The following is a 24,787-nucleotide window of genomic DNA, read 5'->3' on the forward strand; positions in this document are numbered from 1 at the left end:
AATTTCCCTCCCAACTCTGGACCTTTCCCTTCCCTCCCCAGTGTGCCCTTTGGTTTTGCAGAGGGTATTTTCAGCAATGACCTCCATTCCACTGTGCCTTCTGCTTTCACTTGCTTTCTTCCATCGTGGATCACTAACAGTCCCCAGTTATCATCGCAGAGTTAGTCTTGAAATTAAAATAATAAAGAAAATTGCACTGAAGCTTCAGGGTTTGGATTGTTGTTTTTTTTAAAAAAAAAGCTGCAAAGCTCTCCCACAGAAAACCATGCACTTTATGCTGAATAGGAAAAGAAAAAAGAAAAAGTCAAACTTGGTTGAATTTTGAGCTTCTGCACTGCCCTTTTGATGTCTGACAACAAAGAGGTGTGAATGCTATAAAGTCACACACAGGTGCTGCCAAAACCATCCTGCTCTGGGCATGTTTTGATACAACACAAGCTGCCACACAATTCACAGAGCCCCAAAACCAAAGACTTCAGAAAACCTGCTCATATCCCCTCATTTCTAACCTTAAACAAGGAACAAGGCACCACCACAGAAGTGCCTTTGTAATGTGTCCAGATTTAAAGCCAACCCCACCAGAAACCTGCCCACAGGGATATTTTCCACATCCTGTATATTATGAAGGTGTCCCAAGGCATAAGTAGAGTCCCATGGCTCCCTGTGCCACCCATCCAACATTCCCAACAGCCAATCCCTTCCTTGGAATGGCTGCACTAAAGCAGAAAGAGGATCTGCCTTGATCAATGAACAACTTGGGCAAAAAACAGAATAATCAATAAATATTCAGCTAGGCCAAGAGGGAATGCAATCCATGGCCTCACCTGCTGGGAAGGGAGCCCTCCCACCACAGCCACCAGCACAGGGATAAACCAACCACGAGACAACCCAGGAGCTGCCGAGCCTGGGAAGTTCAGAGGCGTTTTGGGGAAGTTCAGGGGTGTTTTGTCCCAGGAAATCCTTAGGAAACCCCAAGCATCAGCAGGAAAAAACATCTTTAAGGCAAGTCCAGTGTGACATGTGCCTCTGGCCACGCTGGCTTTTTGGATTCCAAGCAGGGATTTTGGAGGCCTACACTGGTGTATCCATGAGCTCCACACCATGGATAAAAACTGCTCCCAGGGAGCAGCATCCTCCTGGCACTCCATGCCTCCATCCCAGGGATGCTGCACCTGGCATGGGGAAGGAGGCAGATCAATGAGGGCAGGGACAGTTTTTAAGCACTCCTTGGAATAAAATATTTAAAAACTGCTCGTGGAGTGATTAAAATGTGCAAACATTTTGCTTGGTGTTCCGACTGCCACATTTAATATCTCAAACAACATCCAGGCCAATATTGTTGCTTAATTTAACAGAACTGGATCCTGACTGCATTTCTAACAGATTAAACCACAGAAATATCCACATGTTTTAATGAGGAATTGGCACTGCTCGGAGCCAAACACATTTTAGCAATATTTTTGGACTAGGAATTCTTTCATAAGAAAAGAAAGCTCACTGGTATTGGGGCTGCATTCCCTGCATTTCAAGCCTTTTTGGATTTATGTGCAAACTGGAAAAAAAAAAATGAAATATTTAGCACCATTATAATTCAAGCAACATCTGGAGAGTTTTCTTTGCCTCAGTGAAAGATTTCAGTCAGCTTTGCCGAGGCTCAGGCCATGTTGCTCAGCAGAATGGCTCCTTTTACATTTGCATGCTTCACTCCCATCCTGCAGTTTCTATGCCAACAAGCATTTGCAACTCTTTTAAAAGCATATTTGGAACTGGGGGGGGGTAGATGGAAGATTGGAAATGTGATAAATATTTGTTTGGTTGGGGGGGTTGGGGGGTTTGGTGGTGGTGTCCCCCCAAACCTAAATCATATTTTCTTTTTATTTGAGCCCTGCAAACCTCAAAAAGGCCCAAAAACCATCATTGCAGCCATGGCAACTCTTCCACCTGCTTCAAAATGCAGCAGTGATTTGGTAAGAGGAAAGATTGTTCAGTTAATTTGATGTATAAAATATATAAACGCACAGACTTGCATAAATAAATATATATATAAAATATATGTATGCATATATATTAGTCCGGTTCTCTCTCTAGACAAAGAATCAACAAAAAACATCACAAATTTACAGGTCCATCCACTACTGCACCATCCAGGCCCTGTGTGGGTTTCCAAATCCCAAGGAAAAGCAAACAGAGACAAGCAGCTACAGCTGAACTGCCACTCAAAATCCAGCAGTTTGATTTTTAACCGGATCTTTGGAAGCAACTCCTCCCCTTCCTCCCCACCCCCAGTCCCAGAGCTCACAGATGGCTCAGATTTTCTATTTACCACGTGTGCTGAGAGCTGTGACATTCCAGGTGCACTGGGATAAAGGAAACCACAGCCACGGAGCGGCACAACACGACACGACACTCAAAGCAAACAATGGTATTGATCTGACAAAACCTGGAGAAAAAGCTGTGGTTTTTTTTACACAGATGCAGCTTTCTAGACCAGGTATTGTGAACTCCTCTCCCACCTGAGGTTCACCACCACCTCCAGATGCCTTTTGCTCCCACCCCAGGACACCGGCGAAGGTGCCCAGCGGAAGAACCGGCCAGACCAGGCCACTGCAGGGACAGTGGGAAAAAGGTGTTCCCACCAAAAGGCAGGACTGGGAGGGGGTTTCCTGAGGGAGCTGCTCACCAGGAGGAGCTGCATGAGCAGGGGACCTGCCAGCACCTCCTTCTCAGCATTTGTACAAGGGCAGGGAGTGACAGGACATGGAATGGATTCCACCTGCCAGAGGGCAGGGTTAGGTGGGATATCGGGAAGAAATCCTTCCCTATGAGGGTGGGGAGGGCCCTGGCACAGGTTGCCAGAGAAGCTGTGGCTGCCCCATCCCCTGGAAGTGTCCAAGGCCAGGTTGGACAGGGCTTGGAACAACCTGGGCTAGTGGAAGGTGTCCCTGCCCATGACAGGGGTGGAACTGGATGAGCTTTAAGATCCCTTCCAACCCAAACCAGTCTGGGATTTTTCTGTGAGCTCCAGAGGATGGAAGACCAGAACACACAGTGATCCTGCCAGTGCTAAACATTCATTTACAGGCTCCTCATTAATGATGGAGATCTATCAGCCCCTTCAACCCACCTCGTGTGCATGTGCAATATCCAACCTGCTGTGCTGGGAGGGGAGAGGAAGGAAGGGCTGCTGGTGCCCTGCAATAATCACTCCTCACCACAGGACCAAGAGAAAATCATAGAATCATTAAGGTTGGAAGAGACCTCTAAGATCATCAAGTCCAACCGCCACCATGTTCACCATTAAACCATGTCCCCAGGAGCCACATCCACGTGTTCTTTGAACACTTCCAGGGATGGAGACTCCACCACTGCCCTGGGCAGCCTGTGTCAGTGTTTCACAACACCCAAATACAATAAACTTCCCTTCCTTCAGCTAGACAGGGGACACAGAGAAAGGAAGGCTGGCTGCCCTTAGCCAAAGCAAAACATTTAAACATTTAATGCCCTGCTGTTCCTTCCCTCCCTGCACCACTATAGATGGTCCAGCCCATCAAACAACTGGTTCCAGCAGCAGTCTGGGATTTGTTTTCCCAAGCAGAGATCAGGATGAGATCCAGGAAGGGCAAAAACTCCCTCAGGGAACAGAAGACGAAAGGACAAGATTATCAGCACTGTGGTGGTGACTAGAAGACAGTTATTAATTTTCAGAAGCCGTGTTGTCTCCCGGGAGCAGCACCAGCCCCCAGGTACCAAACACAGCTCCTGCTGCACAGAGTCATCAAAGAGCAGGAGCAAAGGCTCTGTCTACAGAGCTCCTGTCATTTGAGAGTGGCCTACAGGTCAGTGCCTGGCACATGGAATGCCTGGAGCATGAGGAAGGTACCTTGTAAAAACACAGCCATGAACGTCCATTTTTCCAGTCCTGGCTGTGCTGTAGGAAGGGGCAGCTCCTCCTCTGGCCCAGCTCTGGCCTCCAATATTCCCTGCCACGATTTCACAACCTTTGCCATTTCAAAAGTCCTTCTGGCAGCCACGACAGCAAGCACAGAGCTATTTTACACAGGAGCTCGTGACTGAGAAATTCAGGCTCCTCTCCCCACGTCGTGCACAGGGAGCTGGAGCTGCCTACGGAGCAGGGCCAGAACTGCTGCAAACTAGAGCATTTTCACCTCCTTCAATGAACTGTATGGGTGTGTGCTAGCTGGGAATACAGCTCCATCTGTGAGTCAGGAGACTGAGCCTAAAATACTGAAATCAGCAGCAGCTTTCGACAGACAGGAGTTGGCCACACGGATGTTCTCCGTCTGGGATAACTTCTCCCATGCTACACACGAGCCAAGAGCACCAACAGCAAGAAATACCAACCCAGACCAGCAAGAGATTGAACAAAACTGGGCAGGTCTGTGCTGCAGCCTACACCTACACCCTCCCAGGACGTCTGAGTGGGAAGGAGGGAGGGATCTCTCCCATTAAGAGGAGGGAGAGTAATTTGAAGTCGATGTTTGGCAAAATCGAAGTCAGTGGGGACTCGTGTTAATGAATTCCCCCGCCGGGTTTATGATGTTTAAAGGAAAACAAAAGGTTGCTGTGTGCACAGCAGAACAGGGGAGACCTGAGGAGGATGTTCACACAGCTGGTTTTATATTCCCTGAGCTCAGTCTAACCAGGAGAGTCTCCCTCCCTGCCCTGTGCTGAGGGATGTTTGGGCTGTCTCACCTGGGCACGGAGGTGTCCTGGAGCTGGGTGGGGTTGAGATACCCTCGTTGTTCTCCTGCTTGAGATGGCAGCTCAAAACCCTGGCTGGAAATGCAAGAGATGATCTCATGTGCTCCTCAGCTAATGGAAACACCCAGGGGCCACGGGTCCTTTGTGCCCAGCCTTCTCCCAGTGGGTCCCTGACGGGATTACTGCAGTGGCCAAGTACCACAAATTGCTGTGAGCTGGACTAAGAGCTACGGAAAGATCAGGAAAATGAATTAACTCCTGCCCTTCTCTCTCCCAGGATGGATTACACTCTGCTCCTTTGGAGCAAATTCACACAAAGGGAGAGGGAAACATAGGACAGATATGAGGAATTTATTGCCATGTGGTTTCTTGTGTGGAAACCCAGCACGGACACTGTCCCTGTGCCATGAGATGAGGAACTCGGCTCGTTCCTGGCCACATCCAGGTCTGGTGCCAGCAGCTTTTCCCTGACTACAGTGGGGATAAGCTTCATCCCTGCTGCCCCCATGCCTGGGAGCCCACACCCAGATGTGCAACACTCCTGGGTACACAAATGATGGGGCAACAAACCCTGTTCCTGACACAAGACTCCTGTTTGTACCACACTGGGCTTTCTCCCTTCATTCCCCTCAGTGTAAACCCCCCTGGGAGCACAGCCAGCCCCAGCTCTCCAAGCTTGTTGGGATAAACCTGGAAATGCAGGAGGCAGATTCACTGCTGGCCTAGACCTGGAGCTGTGCCAGTGCTCCCACACCAGCCCCACCAGAGCAGCCCTGGCACAGAAAATGAGTGTGTTGGCTGATCAAACACCCAACTCCCTCCCTCAGCCAACGCACCCACCAAAGCCCTCATTTAGCTCTCAGATTCATCACTGGGTATTGCATCACTTCGGAGCCTTTTAAGGAAACATTCCAGCATTTTCCCAAATTAATCAGGTATCTTTTTTTTTAGCCAGACAGAGTTAAAAATAGCCAAGAGCCAGGTCGGTGACAGCAAAAGAATCTTGCAGGGAAAATCTTCTCCCATCACACCTGTAAGGAGGGAAGTCCTTGTCCAGGCACTGTCCCTGCAAACAAACACCACGAAGCCCAAGGACAACACTCCCTGTTAATGCTGGATAATTTTAGGGTTTCAGCTGCAGGTAGTTCCATCTTGCTAGCAAAATCCACCTAAGACTTGCACTATCTACCACAGCAGGCTTGACCCTGTTTTCATAGGCAGAAGCCAAGAAGCCCCCTCCTAATCCTACAGAACCCAGAGCAAATAACACTCTGGGACTGCGTGATACCACCCTATTAAATACAAACATGTTCCTACAGTAGCTCAATGATTTTAAACACTCCCCATCTTTTCATTTCAGGTTTTAAGCACTTTGCCTGGCAAATGTCTGAAGGGCAAACCATTATGGAAATAGGAAGACAATTAATTTTCCTTTTATTCTGGAAGAGAGGATTATTGGAATAAATAAAATAATCAGCTTAAACAGGAGCACAATTCACAACTTATGAAAAACAGAGGACAGGGTTTGTTGTTTTTTTTCATTTTCCTTCCCAAAGAAAAGATTTTCTTGGATTAAGTTTGCCAGGGAAGTGCAGAAGTTTTGGAGTTAACCTTGGGGTGGTAACTCACAAATCACTGCCTCTGTGGCATCAGCAGGAGGAGGGCTGACAGTGCAGACACTCTGAGAGCCACTTTATGTAATAATTTAATATAGCAACTTAAAACAGCCCTCCAAAAAAGATGCAAAGGTCACTTCCCAATCTCATTTTGACCAAGGAAAAGTTGCAGCAGCTCAACACAGCCCTGGTGCCAGTGGGAAAGATGTCCTGGAGCATTGACAACAACAGATCTCTGCCTTTTAGGATCCCCTCCTCATCCAATGCTCTGCCACCAGTAAATCCACATTGATTCTGTGGAGATTAATGAAATTATCTGTATTTCAACAGTGTAGAAGACATCAGAACCAGTTTCAAATCAAGCAAAGGAAGGGTACATGCCAATGCTGATGGAGGCAAAGGAGAGCAACTGTCTGATCAATGCCACTGTTGGACACCAGCCTTTGGCAGCAGATGTTCAGCACCACAATTAATATGGTTAAAGCAGGATCTGACACCCTGGGACACACATGTACACCTCCATACATGAATTAAGTTAAAGGTAAGCATTCACTCCCAAACCCCAGAGGGAGAAGTGAACAAATGGAAGAGGAGAGCCCTCAAGTTTGTATTAGCAAGAGATGAAGTTATTGTTTACTGAGAAAAATCTGGGGTATCTTGGTAAGAACTGTGCAGTTATTCTGGAGGACTCTCTAATAAGCAGAGTTATAAAAATAGGATGGAAACTGTGGTTCAAGGTTGCTACAGGCTCGACAAGAGATAATTGATGGAAGCACAGATTCCTGGGAACAGTAAGGACTGTAAAAGTACTGAGAAATCAAACTGATGATCTGGAAAATAACACGAGATTGAGAATGATCAGGTCAGTGGGGGCTCCTGAAGGAGCAGGAGAATGAAGACTTTTAGTTTGTGGTGGATTATGAGGAGGTGGGGATGAATAATTTTGCCTCTCTGATGGTGTCTGGGTGAGCCACGTCCTCACGCAGGGCAGGTGCCCAGTGCCCCACATCTCTTTGGGGAAGGAGCTCCTGCATCCAGGAGCCCACAGGTTTATGCCAGCTCATACATCCCAGCCTGGTTCCAGGATCCAGCACTGTCCCCTCCATGGCTGTGGCACCAGAGGGGAATCCATGGCTCAAACTGCTCCCTGTGCTCCCTCCACCAGCTCCAGGTGTCCGGGCATGGCCACAGCACAGGGGCTGGAGGAAGCACCACTGGAAAGAGCCCTTGCATGTCCCAGCACCCTGTGCTTCCCACAGGGAACAGCCATTCCTCTCTTTGCTGCTCCAGCTGCACGGCACTGCGGCAGCAAGTAGGTCATGGATTAGATGGTGCTTCAAGAATCACCCGCAGTTTGTTTCCTCTTCTCTTATTTTCCTTTTTTGTCTTTTTTAGGAGCCACCAAGTCACTACACCAGCACCTTCAAACCCAGCCTCCTTCAACAGAGCCCCATCCATCCATCCATCCATCCATCCCATCCCTCCCTATCCTCTCCTTACAGCCCTGTCTCCTGCATTTCTGCTTTCTCCCCACTCTGTTTAATTCCACCTCTCCCCTGCAGGTGGATGCAGGTCCTTAAAACAGCATTTTTCTTCCATCTTCCCTTTCCCCATGACCTTATGTTTCCAAGCACAAAGTACCCCATTGCTTCTCTCACATGCAGAACCCACAGCAGGCCCTCTGTGCTGATCAGTGCACGAAGTCTCCTCCACCCTGGGAATGAGTTATTCCACTGATTCCACAGCCAGGTTAAAAAATGCAGCTCCTTCCCCTGTGCTCATAACTCCCTCACTAATCCTCAGGGATTAGGGGGGTAGGGTGTTAAGGAAGGCAAAATGCAGCCATGAGTTGGATTTGAAAATGGTCAGGAAGGCAGGAGATAAAACTGCTCTGAAGGTGGAGAAATGCTGCACGTTACAGCAAACCCTTCCCCACAGCATCTCTGCAGAGAGAGGCTTCATCACACAAATAATTACAAGGCTCATATCATAACGTCTGGTCTTAAGGGCACTGCCAATTGAGTACAGGTTGGCTAAAGCAGTTAGAAGGGAGAGAAGCGAAGGCACCAGGTTTTGAAGTGGTCACCACTTGCTTATTAAACACTGGGACTTCGATACAATCACCCAGCAGTTCCTTTCTCCTCCCTGGGATTGCCAGGGCTGCATGAGGGTATTTTAGATACACCTGTAAGATTCAGCTCCATTTTGTTCTTTCTGTTTTGAATCCTGGGCTGCAACGATACCAAAGAGGTGAGCAAGTCCCAAATTCAGGTTTCAGTTCCTCCACTGGACAAGGTTATGCTGGTGGAGAGAGAGACTAAAGTGGCCACAGAGGCAGAATTTTGCACAGAAATCTGAAGACAGGAACGTGCAAATTCAACAGTGAATCCTCCTGAAAAGCCTGAGTCACCCATCTCAATGAAAGCATCCAGGAGTCCCTGTTCTGCACCCCCTGAGCTGCATTCCCTGCATGTCCCACAGCCCACACAGCCCCAGCCATGCTGACCCACAGCACATGGGAGTGAACACCAGGGTCAGGTTTTTGGGTGGGTGACACTCTGCTCTCCCCAGATGACTCCAGGTTGAGCACTGGCTGTTCCCTCCTCCCCAACACCCCCATTCCCTGTGGGCTGCTGCTCCCACAGCCAGCACAGCAGGAGCAGACATGTCCCATCCTTCCCAATTCCATGGACACAATTCCACGGGCTGGAGAACCTTCACTCAGCTCAGCCACAGCAGAGCACTGGGGGTTCCCAAGGGGAGTGAGGTGCCCACTCCCTGGGATCTGCAGAGCTCCTCCAGCAGAGCCCAAGAACACACCCACAAACGAAACCCAACAGAAATTATATTTGGTTGTAGCTATTTTTTTTCTTCCAGACTTTTCAGTCTCGGGGCTTGCTGGGGAGGAGCTGAATGTCTCCTTGGAGGAGAAGAGTCCTGTGCAGGAGGGAAGCAGCTCTGGGATGAGGCTCTCACAAAAGCTGCTCCCATCCACAGGCACAAAGTCCCCAGGCCACTGAAGGCTTGATAAGACTGAAGCCCAGTGCTCCATGCTTGGGGCTCTCCTCAGCCACTGAAAATAGCTCCTTTTCCCCATTTTACTCTGAAACAAGAAGAGGAGGAGGGCTTTGCCCTCTGGCTTTGAGCCAAAAGCCGTGGCACTAAGGAAATAGTCACCTTTGTCCCTTTGCTGAGCCTTTCCCCGTCCTCTGGCGTGGGGATTCCCACCCTGGTACTGGAGACAGAAAAGTTTAAAGCTGGTCCAAACCATTCCAGGGATGAACTTGAGTACTTTTCACAGTGAGGCCACAATAAAGAATGAGATGATGGATCCAGGCTCCCTAAAATCAACCCCTGCAAAAGGAAAAGACAGCGATGGCCCAGAGGGAGGCTCAGGGACGATCATTTCAGTGAGGCCCAGTCCTGGTACCACGGCACCTCTGGGCCCTGTCCTGGCAAAGCAGCCCCCACCTACACACATCAGCTTAAAGATGCATTTTTCTTATACCCCGATCATAGATTTTTAGGGTTTCTTTTTAACTTTCTTGCTTTCAACTTTGCTTCTCAAAAAAACCCTGTTTCCCAGCCCTTCCACCAAATGCGCTTTAACCAGAATTTGATCATTTTTTTTCTGAATTGAAAACACCTTGCCATGGTGACAGACACGTCACTGGCATCAGATAAAAATCTGAAAGAGAAAACACTCCTCCACCACTGAGAAACTGATGCAGCACCACTGAATCCCAGCACAACCATGGTCCTCCACGACACGAGCCTTTGTTCTCACAATCATCTCCAAAACAATATTCTGACAACAACATCCCTCCCTATATAGATTTATACTGCTATATCTCTATCATTTCCCTTACACCCATCAAAATAAAGATATAATTAACCCATCCTCAATAGAAATTATGATGATTTCGAAACAGCAAGAAACAATCTATTTGCATTTGGTAGCTAATTATTCCCCCTACGCACACAGCCACCAATGTTCCCTAAATCCATCCACGGAACAGACAGTCTGTGCCAGCCAGAGCTTCTGGAAAAGAGGGGAAAAGGAGGGACTAAGCAAAAAAAACTCAACATTGGGGTGGCAAGATTTTCCTCAAATCTGCAGATTCTCGAGCTCAGCCAAGTCTGTGATAGAACTGCCCTCCTGAACTCATCCAGCAGCATTAGCATCCACCTGGAAGCTGACAGGTACCTCAGGACAAACCTGGTGGGAGCCACTGACATTTGTTAAATTATTGAATTATTATTCCCTTCTTCACAGCACTCCAAGGAAACATGAAGCCACTTCCCGACAAATGCCATTGGACACAAATTTCACACCAGGAACTACTCTCAGAGCCAGGCAACACAGGGATTTGCAGCGGCACAGAGGTGCATCCGTGATTATTCCGTCCTGGAAGGAGGAAGGGTGTGCCCTCCTTCCACCCACAGATTCCTGGGGGATTGCTGAGGGCTGATCCCCAACCCTGAGCCCCAGGACAGCGACTCATCCCACTCAGGTACAGAACAACCCAACGCCCTTCCCCGCTCCCCCCCAAGCCAGGCAAGTTCAGCTGACAGATCACCTCCACTTCCTCACCGTCCCCAAGGATTAACTAGGTGTTTTTAGCAGGTAGAGACACAAACCCTGGTCAGGGAGCCTCTCCCAGCTCAAGCAGCCTGACAAAAATCAAGTCATTCAGACATTTCTGCTTGACATGCTGGGAGCCCCCAGGCTGGCCCTCCATGGCTTGTGCTGGATTTGGAGGGAGCTGATATAAAGCATCAAGGGCGGCAAATCCTCGTGGAGCAAGTAGATAAAACACTCTTCAATCATCAGGAACTATCAGAGGCTTCCCTTCCTCCAGGATGCCCCCACAGAGCAGGGGTTGGGAAGGAAGGAGCTTGGTTTCACCTGGGCACAATCCGTGTGCCTGCAACACTTACCTGGCTGGCAGGGCATCCCTCCTCAACACAGGACAAGTGAGCATCCTTCAAAGCAAAGCCAAAATAGCCCAACACTTGTTTTTCTTCCCCCATCTGACACAGGATTGCAGCTCCTCAGGCATGGGGAGGAGGGGGAGCAAAATGATACTTTAAAAAAAACAAACACTATTATTCTGTAGGCAAACCTAATCCCATCACACGTTTCCCTTCCAACAGAAGCATGACAGACCGAGTCCCACTGGGTTCTGATCACAACTAAACAGGACGAGGGGTTTCCAGCTGCCTTCTGCCAACACAGCTCAACGAGCAGCAAGGCCTCACCTCCTACAATCATTTAACTCAACACCAAACCACCCTGGTGCTCTACCCCAGCTCCTCAAAGCCAGCCCGAGCCTCACCATGGCCTTGCACGGAAATAGGATTACTTTGGCCTGGAGGAAAAAAAGAAACCACAACATGAAGGTCACCCATAAAATCATTACACAGATCCCTCTTCCCCGGCTCTTCGAGTTAAAAAAAAAAAAAACAAAAACCAAAAACAACCTTTCTCAAAGCCCTCAACCTGAAAGTAGAAACACAAAAAGATATGTACATTAATGCCATGTACCTCCGTCAATTTTTTTCCTCGTGTCTTTAGAGCAGTTGTTTACTGCAGCCAACTGCAGAGAAATTACAGTAGCTTAACTCTCCAACTCCCTCTAAAGGATTAATCTTCCAGTGAGCATGCTCATGAGGGAGCTTTTTCAGCAGTTGCATCCATTTCATGAGTGAGGGCTGCTGCAGACATGAGGAAATGCCATTTCAGGGCTACGGGCAAAGCTAAGAGCCCCCCAAACCAAGGGCAAAGCCCCTTCCCAGCGCTCCACAAAGGGTCTCTGCCCAACCCTCCACCTCCAACGGATTCCACGTTCATGTGCCCTTTTCAGGAAGGAGGGGGGGTGGTTTCCCTGCGACACACACGTTTGAAATGTCTGACCTTGGCTTTTCTCTACGAGCTGGTGGACAGTTCACCCACCGAGTCTGAAGTCAAAAATAGCTTCTTCTCACGGGCAGATTTTCCTTCTGCATCACTTGTTGGCTCGTCTTTGCTTTTCAAGAGAAAATCAGGAGGATAATTTGGGGTGTGGGGAGAGGGGGAGGGGAAGGGGGAACATTTGAATAAAAAGGAACAGCTTTAAAAATCGAGTTCTCAACTCAGCATCACAGTTGATAACAGATCCTGAGACACATTTAACTCCACAGATTAAGGACCCATGCAAATGAGGATTTGCTGGTAGACAACAAATCCAGTATCTAAACAAGGCTGTTCAAGTAATCTTGTCCATTCTCTAGACCACTGTAGATTAAACTGCTCTATTTGAGGTATTTCTCCCTCATCCCAAATGATGCACCTCAGCTTTCCTGATGAAAATAAAGCTCCAGAATCAAGGACAAATACACTGTAGAAACAGTTTCTTCCATTTTCATCTTCTCATATTCCAGGGTTCTGTCCTTCCCCTTCCCATTTATCTATTTTATGTCCTGTTGCTTAATTGCTCTTTGTAGCTGAAAGAGATCCAAACCTCCCCCTCCCCCCAAAGGCTCTTATTTCAAGTTTTAAACCCAGCTTGAGTCTAGGACATGTAGAGACCAGACTGCAAGCCCTGATCCTGGGGAAAATCCGGAGGGGGCTGCAGCCCAAGGTGTGAGATTGCTTCCCAGATCCAGCGCCGAGCTTCACCCCAGCCACCACAACCACCCAAACATTTATTTGTTTTTTGAAAAGTCTTGAGTGTCTTGGACACCATGAGGGCCCTTTTATGTTTTAAGCCCTACACATGAATCCACCAACAGGCAGGATGTCAGGATAGTGTTAAAGAAGGGCTATGGCTGCGTTTGACAATGAACGCTCACCATGGCGACAGTCTCTGTAAGGAACGATTAAACCTATGGTGACACTGGATATTTTGCTCTGTTGTCACCTAAACAGAAGCACCCACAGAAAGGAAAACTCTGTTACCATGCATTAAAATAGATGCTTTGTTTTATTTAGAAAGCATCCAAACTGGTTGGTTTGGATGTGTCAGAGCAGGGGCTGCTCAGCCACCCCTCTCTGCTCCATCCTTCGGGGACCTGATGACTGATGACTGCACTCATCCTGCCCTCCCTCCCATGGATCTCAGGTGCTGCTCAGGCTGCTCCAGCTTCTCCAGCGTGGCATCTGACCCCGAAAATCCTTCCAAAGAAAAACCCCAGCTTTCCAAGCAGGTAGACGTGAAACAGCCTCAATGCAGGAAGATCATGTCCTGCACTTCCTCCTCCATCGCAGCACTGAGCCCACGCGGGAAGGTGGGATATCAGATACGGAGTTACCCTGACCTGCCATTCCCCAACTGGAAACCACTCATACTCCCTGAGAGTTTAGACTTTGAAGATTGACTGCTATTGATTCTCCTGCAAGCAAACAGCCCGAGCTGGCAATCAGTCAATAATAAGCAATTACTCGACAGCCTCTTATCTGCAGATGCCAGCCCAGACAGCTCGACTCAGAGAGGCACCAGGTCAATAAATCAAAGCTGGTCTCAAATTTTAAAATATCATCATTTAAGAAACCCACCCAGCCTTCAAACTGGCTGGAAGAGCAGTCAGGTCAGAGGGATTCCTGCAGAACAGCGTGGTGGCTGTCACTAATTTACAGGGCAGCAGATATTCTGTGATGTGCTGAAATCCACCCCCAAGCTCCTCACCTGACAGCAGCAGCGTTGAGTTGCAGCTGGATGGAGATGATGAGAGAGAGAGGAGGAAGGAAAACTCTTCTCCCTCAAAGAATGACTTGTAGGGAAGAAGCAGAGCAGGGCAGACTTCCCAAAACACTCACCATTCCCAGCTGGCTCCCTGGACCCACCTCACTGCTCACCAGGAGCCTCAAACAAACACCAACAAAAGTGGGTTTAACACCACCATAACAATGAATCCATGGCACCTTTCTAATGCCCCTGCTGTGCCCTCTGTACCCTGGGTGTACAATTAATCATTCCATCTTAGCAATTGCATTTCTTTGCTTTTTCATGGCCTAAACATGATACAAAAACTCCTCCTGTGCATTTCAGTGGGACCCAGAGGTGATGCTTTAAACCCTGTGGTGCCAACAGCACAACAGAGGAGAAAATCAGCCTTGCCAAAACTCATGGAGGATTTTATGCTCCCAGTGCAGACTCCCTTTACAGACTCATTTATATGAAAAGAGATAAAACTGGCCTATATAATTTGCAGGAGACCACTGGAATGCAAGCTCAGTGCAATGGCAACCTTCTTTCTCTCTCTCTCTCTCTCTATCTTCTATCTGTGTATCTATCTATCTACCTATCTATCTATCTATCTATTTATCTATCATTGCAATGCCAATGGCAACCTTCTATCTAGCAGACACTGGAAGCTCTGGGACCTTCACTGTTTATCCATAGGTTCTTGCACAAGTCATGAAAATAGCCTAAAAGAACAGCAATGCTTAAATAACTCTGCTTAGACTGAGCATCTCCAACCACAACAACTTGAAAAAACAAGATTTGGAGCCTAATATCTAACTAACAAAGGGTGACCCACTGGAAGCAGGATCAATCCCACAGCTGGTACTCCCTCTTCATGCTCCATTTGCCACAAAACTCAGAACACATTCTAAGTGTCCTCAGCCTTCAACACCTTTTAGAGGACTGGGAGGTTGGAAAGGAAGGTTGGGGGAAAGGCAGCAGATAATGGATTACTTTAATTTTACTTGCCAGCTGGGTCAGACTTCTTGAGGAGGAGCCTCCTGAGGTTTTCACCTCCAGCTACACATGGTGCATTCAGGTCTTTGTTCAGCAGTGGCTGGGACAGCAGGAAACTGTGGGAAGTTGTGCCCAAAATCTGAACAAGATTTCTTCTCTTCTTACCCACAGAGCACATACAGGTGGCTTTTACACTGTCAGTCTGATCTGCACCACCATGGCAAAGCATGGAAGAGCACTCAGGAGAAAGATCAGAAGTGTAAATGCATCTTCCTGTATCTCTCTCACCATTTATAGAAAAGCCACAAAATGCCAGAGCAGCTGACAGGATCCCACAAACCACACTGCAGAGCAGCACTGGGCTCCTCAGTTTTGCAGCCTACCAGAATTTTTCTCAGACAATACCTGCAATTTTCTGCTATAAAATACAGACCCTTCTCCTTCCCCTTCCAAGGAGCAGATGGAGAGGAGGTCAGTGCATGTGTAAGGGCAGTGCAGTGGTAGCACTGCTCTAAGGAGGAGCCTGCAAAGCTGCTGGAGTTGCTGAGCACAGAAAATGTTATTTATTTCCTCCCATGCTGCCTGCCATGGCCTTGCTTTCCCTGGATGCACAGCCCCACTGCAACCTGTGCTGTCACACTCCACAAAGGGAAAACAACCCAACAACCTTACAAACCCAAACGTGGCAGCAACACACGACTGTTTCTCACCTTTTAGGATAAAAACAATGCCAGCTGCAAGACAACAAGATATCACAACCTGCCATTCATCCTCCCATCTCAAGGCACAGCCATTTCATACAAAAGCTGGAGATCACCTGTCGTGCTCTGCTTCCTTCTTTCAAATGCAGCATTGTGTTAGCACCAGGATCCCGCTGCTTTGGGGCTGAAAGTGTTGCTAGAGCAACAAAAATGCTCGAAACTAGAGCAGAGAACAAAAGGACTCCAAGGCCCCACCGAGGATGTGATCAAGGAGACAGCAAGAATGTAAAATAGGACCAAGAGACCTCCCTGAGAGCGGGGAAGCTGCCATCTCCAATCCTTCTGGTGGGCAGAATGATAATTCAGCAAGTAGATCATCTCAGTAAGAAATTACAGCAGCTCCAGGTCTCCTTCTTATCAGGAGCCCCATGATTGAGCAGGGCACTGCTCTTCTCCATGATCCATTATTTCATGCCCAGCACACAGCTGACATTGAGTGCAGGGAGGCAGGAATTAGGGACAGACCTTTCTGTAAGGGCACAGTAAATCCCTGCTTGCATGTCCAGCAGGTTGCCTTTGCAGCAGGAGACGTGGTCAGAGTTCCTCTCACTGGACAAATCCAATTTAGGTAAAACTCCAGAACTTTCACTGGGCTGGGTAGATACAATCAGTCTCTCAATGGGATCTCACTGCACCTTGCAGAGGTTATCAGAGTGGCTCTTGTGGTTGCAAGGAACATGGACTTAGAAAATAATCCTCAAAGCAGACTGATTCAGGGACTTGCCTTTGTCCCTTCTGGCACCTTCAGCACGGAGACACAGCACCAAAGATGTGTGGGCAGTGCCCTCAGTGGAACTGTCACCCACTGGAGCTGGGGAGGGGGTAGACAGCAAACATCAGTGATCATAACCCACTGCCAAAACCAACCCACGGAGGTCTGTGGTTGCTGCAGCACAGTCCCCACCCTGGAGAGCTTTGGAAGAGCTCAGAAGATCTCATACTCACACACACATGGGTTTGTTTTGCCCTGCACTGGTCACAAGGATCTGATAACTCTGATTTGTCTCTCAAGATAAAGGAACATTGTTTAAGGAGATCCTTTTTCATGTAACAAAAACTGCCCCACTGCACCTGGTCTTTCTGTCACCTCCACCAGTGGCTTTAACCTTGGGTTAACTCTGCCAATAACTCCCAGAAGGCTCTGAGAGAAAAGTGAGCCCCTTGCAGGAGTCACATTTGCTACACAGACATTTACACCTTCCTGGCACAGGATTACAAACCACTCAGACAAATTAAGCAGCAGTATCGGAGGGGAAGACCTGGGGGTGTCTGATTTGAAGTATGAAAGCAAAAAAAAAATAGTTTGGGTTTTTTTTTTTCAAAGCTTAAGGAAATGCTTTAGTGAAGCTGATGAAGACAAAAATTCTCAGGGTGGTTTATGAAAATGAGCAGCTGGCTAACAAGGATAGGTAAGGTAAGGCTCAAAGCCTGGCTCAGAGCTGGCCTCACCTCCTTGGAACCACCTGCACAGGTTACAGACCAAGCAGTGAAGGGGATGAGCAGTATTTATCCACCCTCTGGATTAAAATTCAAAGGTGGAGAAGTCACATGAGCTGCTGAGGATTCCAGCACCGAGAGGCTCTGGGAACAGATGGCCAAGCCCTGCGTGCTCAGCCCTGCCGGAATGCACGGGGAGACTCCAGACCTCAGGAAAACTGAAGGCTTTTGCTGCAACTTGATCCTGACAGCACGTGACTGTGACTGTGACCTTCCAAACCAGCCCAGTATCAATGCTCAGATGTCTCCTCTGTGCCTGCTCACAGCTCTGGGACAGTCATTACCCCCACCAGGCCCTGAGCCTTCCTCTGCTTTGCCCAACAATGTCCTGTTCCCAGTGGGAAATGGTCCAGCCCCACCTCAGCTGGCATCTACAGTCCAGCTTTTCCATTCCAAAATAGCTTATTCCCCATTTGATCCATCAAATCAAAAACACAGAGAAATCTAAAAACCAAATCACATGGAATGACAAACACTGAAATTGTATAATGTGAAAAAGTAAATTAACCCACGGGCATGAAGACTGGTCCAGCCACAATTTTTGCATCTTTATAGCCATCTTTGATAAAGACCTTTATGCATGATAGTTTTTTTGAGACTATTCAAAGTTAGGCCAACAGAAATGCTCTCCAACCAAAGAGAGACCAAAGTGTGGTGACTTTGGTCACCACACTTGTGTGACGAGCAGCAGCCTGAATGTGCTGATACCAACACGGCTGTGCCCGGTGTCCTCACACAGAGAGGTTCAGTCTGGAAATCATCATTACACCAAGACAATCTTAATTAATAGCCATTGCTTTCAACATGCAAAGCAACTGCCACGATCACCCTGTCAATGGTTATTTCTACAGCCCCAAGGGCTCATGGATGAAAAGCTGATGGCAAAACATCCTCCATCTCCTGCTCCCTGGCTTCCCTGCTCTGCTGAGGAGGGCTGGGAAGAGCCCAGCTCTGCAGCAGCCCATCCAAAGGGGTCTTTATGCCATGGAAGCAGCTCATTTCACTCAGGAGGGCTTATTTTGCCAGCAGAACTGCACCCACACTCAACCCATACCAGACACCCACAAGGCACATTCCTAGATGGAGGCATGGCTCACACCCACCCACACATCCAGGCTGGGATGTGCAGCCCTGTTCCCAACATCTGAGCTGCTGTGTCACTGACAAACAGCTCTCCCTGGAATGCTGAATGCTCTGGAATATCAGTAATTATTACTGGGATGTGTTGATGTTTGCAAGAGCAAAACCCACCTGTCTGGCTGTGTTAGGTAATTCCAGAGCAGAGCACTCAGCACCACAGCCGTGCTTCTGTTCCACCCCATTTGGGTCTACTCATCACCCCATCGAGTTGTGTTCCTACAAATAACCCCAAGCCACAGGCAGATCCCTCAGCACACTCCTGGGGGGCTGCCAGGGCAAGGAAAGCTCAGGAGATCTCATTTTTAATCTGATTTTTGGGCACTACATCCCTGGAGAAGCTGCTGTCTGTCACATCAGCAACTCAGAGGATCTAGCAGAAAAGATAGAGGTGTTAACTGCTCCTCCCAGCTGCTGCCCAGCCCAGAAGGCAGGGATGTGATACAGCCTCCTCCTGTGGGGAGAGACAGATGTGCTCAGAGCCACAGCACAGCTGGGGAGCTCAGGGCAGCAGACCCAGCCCCCAGACAGGGGCAGTGGCTGTGGGGAGATTAGCTCTGCAACCACACTTGGGAAAGCAGCCTCTGAATTCATGTGGAGATCAACAAAAATTCTGATTCAAGGATTCCTGGAGAAAGAAATGGACCAGATGATCCACTGTAGTCCCTTCCAACCTGACCAATTCTGGGATTCTGTGATTACTCATATCCTTCACTTGCAGAGGTGGCCTGTGTGTATCAGTCCCCAGACAACAATGGAAACACAATCTGTTGAGACACACTAGCTGAAAATCCAAGGAACAGGTCTGACAGAGGCAGGAAACCCTTTCTTTCCTCCTGCCTTTCCTCTCTGGGTGACGACACACAGGGATATTTCCAGCTAACACAACTCTTGGCCTACATTGGCAAAACCTTCACACAGCTGCAATGAAAAAACAGCCCTGGTTGATTTTCCTTCCATGCAATTTAACTTCTAGTACTCAATATAATACACTCCTTCCCACTCTTGTGCCCAGAGCCAAACAAGTGGATCTGCTGGAGAGGGAGGGTTAAGTTGGATTTAAGATGTGCCTTGAGTTTCTGACTGCAGCCCACACTGGAGTGGATCCCACCCAGGCTGAGCAAGAGGCTGCAACCACATGGGTTTGTCATGCATGGAATAAAAGAAAGCATTGAGAATTCATGCCTAAACATTAAGATCTTTTTCTCATTCAAAAAAAAAAAATTAAAATAATAAAACAGCTGAATCAACCAAAAGAGCAGAGTTTTTCCCAGGGTTTCTGCAAGGTCAGATGCAGCCACAGCCAGGCTGTGGCCAGGAGGATCCTGCACTGGGACACAGCCCATGGCAGGGGATGCTGGTGGGGTGATGCAGCCCTTTTAATCCTCTCCCTGCTTTCCTCCACTCCCCTGCCCTGTGAAACCAGGCCTGAACCTCCAGCTGCAACTGCTGTGCTCTTGCAAAACCACCTTGAAGAAAGCAAAACAAAACAAAAAAGAAAGGACACTTAGGTGACACTTTCAATCTTGCTTTAGAAAAGTCCTTGACAGGTTGTCAAAGTGGATTTGTTTATTAAAAGTGGGTTTTTCTTAGCAAGGAGCACAGAATGTCTGTACAGTGGATGCCATAATTGCACAGGTTTGTTAGTAATTGCCTCGGCTGGAACAGGATGCATTAGCCTAATTTAAGAGTGGAATAAGAATGTATGAAAGATCACAGATCCCATTTTCAAGGTGAAGTCTGATGCTGCTATCACAAGCCCAAAGGAGAGGTGCTGGACATTCAGAGTCACAATGGCTTTGATCACAAATAGTTCATATGTCACAAAGTGCTTCTAGAAGTTTTCTATTCTCTTCATCAGGCCTAGCCATGGTCTCAAAGAATGAAGGCAGAAACCAGAGCACATAAAACAGTGAACATTATGTAACTCACCATCTCTTACTCAGGGAGGATAATCTGTACACTTAAAAACTGACATTTGGCACTTCTTCAACACTTCCAGTTAAAGGCTTCTAATATCAAGTCAGGTCTTAGAACTTTGTAAAAATATTACCTCTCTTTTACAGAGGGGAAAGGATCACAGGCAGCAAAACATCAACCAGCCTTGCCTGGACACTGCTTTAAGTTCTTTTGTTTAAGCTGCTGACTGCCCAACGGCCTGGGTACACTGCAGGGAGCCTGCTCTCCCTGCAGCTGATGGCAAACCCCTCCTTCATTTCTGTGGGGTTGGATCAGGTCTCAAAGCTCTTTTTAATATATATAATATAATAAATATAGTATAATATATATTATATTATATATTATTATATATATATTTTTAATATAATACTCCACACTGTGTAATCTTCTGTCTTATGGAGGGTCAACGCTGCAAACTCTCCTTGCACTTAAGTCTCATTATCTGTCTGCACTAATTCTGCACAGAGGGCATTTCCTCAGCCCTCTGCTCACACAGACCCACATCAACAGATGTAAAACTAGGCAGCTCCTCAGCAAGAAGGAAAAAAGAAAAGAAAATCCAGAGATTTACCTTTCTTCAACACTCCTGGTCACTTTTTCCAAGACTCTCATTTCGCACATGGCTCAACACCCACTCCAGAAACCCCGGGACACAAGCAGGTTATGTTCTGTGCTTGCAAAGCACCATCCACACTTACAGGGCAATAAAAATTAGTTTAATTAATAATACACATCAGCAAGAGAAATGTTAATGAGCACCCAGCGGGGGAGAAAAGGCCTGTTGTCTGATCTCCTTGTGTGGACTGCTTGCTTTGGCAGAGATCAGCAACTGCATCAGCATCACCATCCCCGGCAGGGAGGGCTCTGACTCATCAGGGACACACGCAGCAACCATTTACATCTCTCTTCTAAAGCAGACACTGTTGCAATCAGGAGTTACTCTTGGCAGCTCCACACCAACTTCCACTTGTGGACTTTTGGTCATTTATTTAAAGAAGAATTTCGAGTATCCCTGGGCATCCAGTGTATAAATACAGACAGACACGGGGCCTCCTCCATCAGCTCTTTGGCCACGTCTGCAAATTCTGCTTGAGCCACAGCAGCTTCGAGGTCACAAACACGTTGAGGGGGACAGTATCAAAACTCCCTGCTCCTGGGAGATCCCTGGGAATATCCAATCCCTTTCCTCAGGGTTTGCTGAGCAGAGGCACGGGCGCTCACACCGCTGTGGTGAGGCTCAAGCAGACAATGGAAATCCTCCTTCCCAGTGTTTCTCCTGCTGCCTCCCCGTTGCAGGAGGTTTTGGCACCCCAGGAGTGCCAGCCCAGTGCTCCCAGCTCCAAGGCAGCCCGAAAAACTGGAGCTCATCCACAGGGCTGTGGGAGGTGGTTTCCCGCAGCCAATGGAGGAGCTGCCGTTCCTGTTCCTCCCTTTCATCGGGAGCATGGCTGGAAACAAAGGCCCGGTGGAGAAAGGCAAGTTGGCTGGTAAAACTTCCCAGCACTAGTCAGGCCTCAAACCTGGCAAATCATGCTCATTCCTCATCATCCCCCGCCCTCCTCCACAGCCAGGATCACACTGGGTCGGTGTTTCAACCCACACCTTGGGTGGGGACGGGGATGGGGAGGATCTGAGCGTCCTGTGGGATGGGGAGGATCTGAGTGTCCTGTGGGATGGGGAGGATCTGAGTGTCCTGTGGGATGGGGAGGATCTGAGTGTCCTGTGGGATGGGAAGAACCTGTGTGTCCTTTGGGATGGGGAGGATCTGTGTGTCCTTTGGGATGGGGAGGATCTGTGTGTCCTTTGGGATGGGGAGGATCTGTGTGTCCTGTGTCACTGCTGGCACAGCCTCGAGCCACAGCTCCAGGCCATTCAGCATCTGCACAACGTGCACCTTCTCGCTGCAAAAAGCACCAGCACCTGCAGCAGGAGGTAAAATTTGGGCCTGCTGTCACACAGGGGCAGGAGATAAATGATGTCTGTAAAGCAGCTGCCGTGAGGGCAGTCTGGAAGTTTGAGGAGACATCAAAGCAATGAGGTTTTAATAAAAGCCATAAATGATTAAGACCAGTGTGCTGTTATCAAGCTCGAGCTGCGTGAGAAAAGGTGCTAAACTCCCCAAAACACAAGAATATAAACAGATCAGCAGCATGAAGGGGATGTTCTGCTGGGAAGGAGACTATAAAACTCACAAAGAAAATCAAGAAAAAGTGGGGTTTAGGCACAAAGTACACTGTGACAGAAACCTGGTCTGAATCTTAAAAAAAAACATGAGAAATACAACTTGCAGAGGCTGGAAAACAGCGTGGAAATAAAAGACAGAATATGATCCCCCCTCGCTGGCCTTTCCCAACGCTGCACACCCGAGGCTGCACTCGCTTCTCACCCCTTATATTCCCAAACTCAAGGCAGAGGAACCTTCAGCAAACGTGCTCAGAGCAGTTTGTTTGCTCACTGGTGGCATCTCCCCGGTGCAGGGTTGATGTTGATTAAAAGACAGCAAGGCTCTTCACCTCACCTCTCCACACACACGAAAGCTACAGGATCTGCCACTACAGCAAGAGTAAATATTCCATCTCATCCCATCTTTAAAGGAACAGTCATTGTTTCTCCTCAAAGTGTGGCAAAAAACATTAAATATTCCAGACTTCGCCTCCAGGCCCTACAGGACACCTCATAAACAATCACCTTTGTGTAGTAAGAAGGTGTTAAAGCACCAATTTGAAACCATCCTAGTAAGAGTAAAAAGCACCCTTCCTAATGCAAGGAACAAAAGGATTTCTAATGTGTGGGATTCAAGGACCCTTAACATTTAAAACACAGAGCTGATAAAAGCTATTACAAGCAACTTTGCAATTAAAAGCACCCAACGTGTAGGTTACCAGTTCAGCAGTGGCACTTTCTGCAGAGCCTCCTGGCTGTTGATTTAATCTATCAAATATTAATAATGCTCTTCAATTAATAAAATATTTAGACTCCTGCTTTACACCCTCATAATCGGGAGGTTTATGTGCAAACTGGCAGGCCAACAGGATCCTGCATGGAATCACACAAACCAGCTCACAGCCCATTGTTAATGCTTTCACCTTCCCAAATACAAATATTCTCTTCCTTGCATTGACAAACCCACACTTGACAGGGTGTAAATTTGCTGCCAACCCCCCTGGACATTAGAAATGCACCAAAAAAAGAAGTTGTTTTTTCAGATCCCATAAAATTCAAGTGACTTAAACACCCATTTCCTACTTAGTGCAGGTCCCAGTGACCTCCAGGCTGGAGGTGCTGCCCCTCCAGCCACCCCAAATCTTTGATTCACAGGGTAAATGGAGCCACTGAAGCCTCCAGCACCTTCCATGAGTCCCTTCCATGTGCCTGAAGCAAAACTCACACACAGGGAATGAACTCGAGTCAAGGGCAGCCCAAAAACATGCCTTGGGTGACACCCAGGAACCAAGATCATCAAGAGAGGTCAAATTAAACTACGGGGGGGGGGGGGAAAATCCACTAAAAAATATACAGCTGCTCCCACCTGGGCTGAGCTAATCCAGCATCAAACCTGGAGTCAGTCTGGACGTTGGGCTTGGCTTTGGAATCACAGATTTGGGACATTTGCATTCACTAGACACCAAGGAACACCACGTTTCAATAACTCCCTCCCAGTCCTGCAACAGGCATACTTTCAATTCCCAAATCAACAGCTGGATGAAGCATGTAATTTTGAAACCCATTAATCCTTTCTAAGTCTTCCACCATATGCATGTTTAATTTCCCACTTCTTGAAACAATATTATGGTTTTTGAGTGAAGCAGAGCTTCTGAATGCTCTGGGTCAGCAATATGAAACATCCCCAATTCCCACTGAAGTTGGATGAAACACTGGGGTAATTTGCCTTCTGGCTTTGAGCCTGTGGGAGAAATTACCTATTAAAACTTCCTCTGAAACTGCGAGGACTAGAAATGTGTGACTGGAAAGGAAGAAGGCAGTTCAGACTCTCAAGAAGTCAGGAGCTCCTGCTTAAAAAATGAAAAGGAGGGAAAAGATATATTTCACTGCACTCAGGGCTGTACTCAAACACACCAGCAGATCATGGCCAAGAGTCCCGGGGGGACCAGGGCTCCCTTTTGCAAGTCAACAGGCTCAAATCCTTCTGTGCACATCTGCACTTCAGCTCTAAAATGAACTAAAAATCTGAAGGAGTACTCTGAACGAGTTCTAACATAACCAAGGCCCAAGCACAGGTCGTTGCAGTTTGGACACCTGGGCTGTAATTCCCTGTCCATGGAGGTGCCCCTGCCCTCATTCCACACTCCCTTCAGCTCCAGGGATGGCTCAGGCCATCCAATTCACCCTGGCTGCCCTCCTTTCTCAGCAGCAATAAGCACCACATTCCTGTCCTTTTTAGCCAGGAGAG

At 47.9% G+C, this 24,787-nt stretch overlaps 1 protein-coding gene across 7 annotated transcripts in view; it reads right to left on the minus strand.

Moving 5' to 3' along the window:
• The window catches only part of EHMT1 (euchromatic histone lysine methyltransferase 1), a 127,959-nt gene that overhangs the window by 95,900 nt on the left and 7,272 nt on the right, over window positions 1–24,787 (minus strand). For 4 of the 7 annotated variants that reach the window (XM_032708189.1, XM_032708202.1, XM_032708200.1 and 1 more), the window contains exon 1: window positions 11,280–11,299. The exons of 2 other annotated variants lie outside the window; for them this stretch is intronic. The gene's annotated coding sequence lies outside the window, so the exon portion shown is untranslated. Of the gene's footprint in view, window positions 1–11,279; window positions 11,300–11,886; window positions 11,970–24,787 lie in introns of those variants that run through there. One more of the 7 variants, XM_032708196.1, reaches the window with a different exon arrangement.

The sequence above is a fragment of the Chiroxiphia lanceolata genome, chromosome 21, assembly GCF_009829145.1.
Source record: "Chiroxiphia lanceolata isolate bChiLan1 chromosome 21, bChiLan1.pri, whole genome shotgun sequence".
NCBI classification, from domain to species: Eukaryota; Metazoa; Chordata; class Aves; order Passeriformes; family Pipridae; genus Chiroxiphia; species Chiroxiphia lanceolata.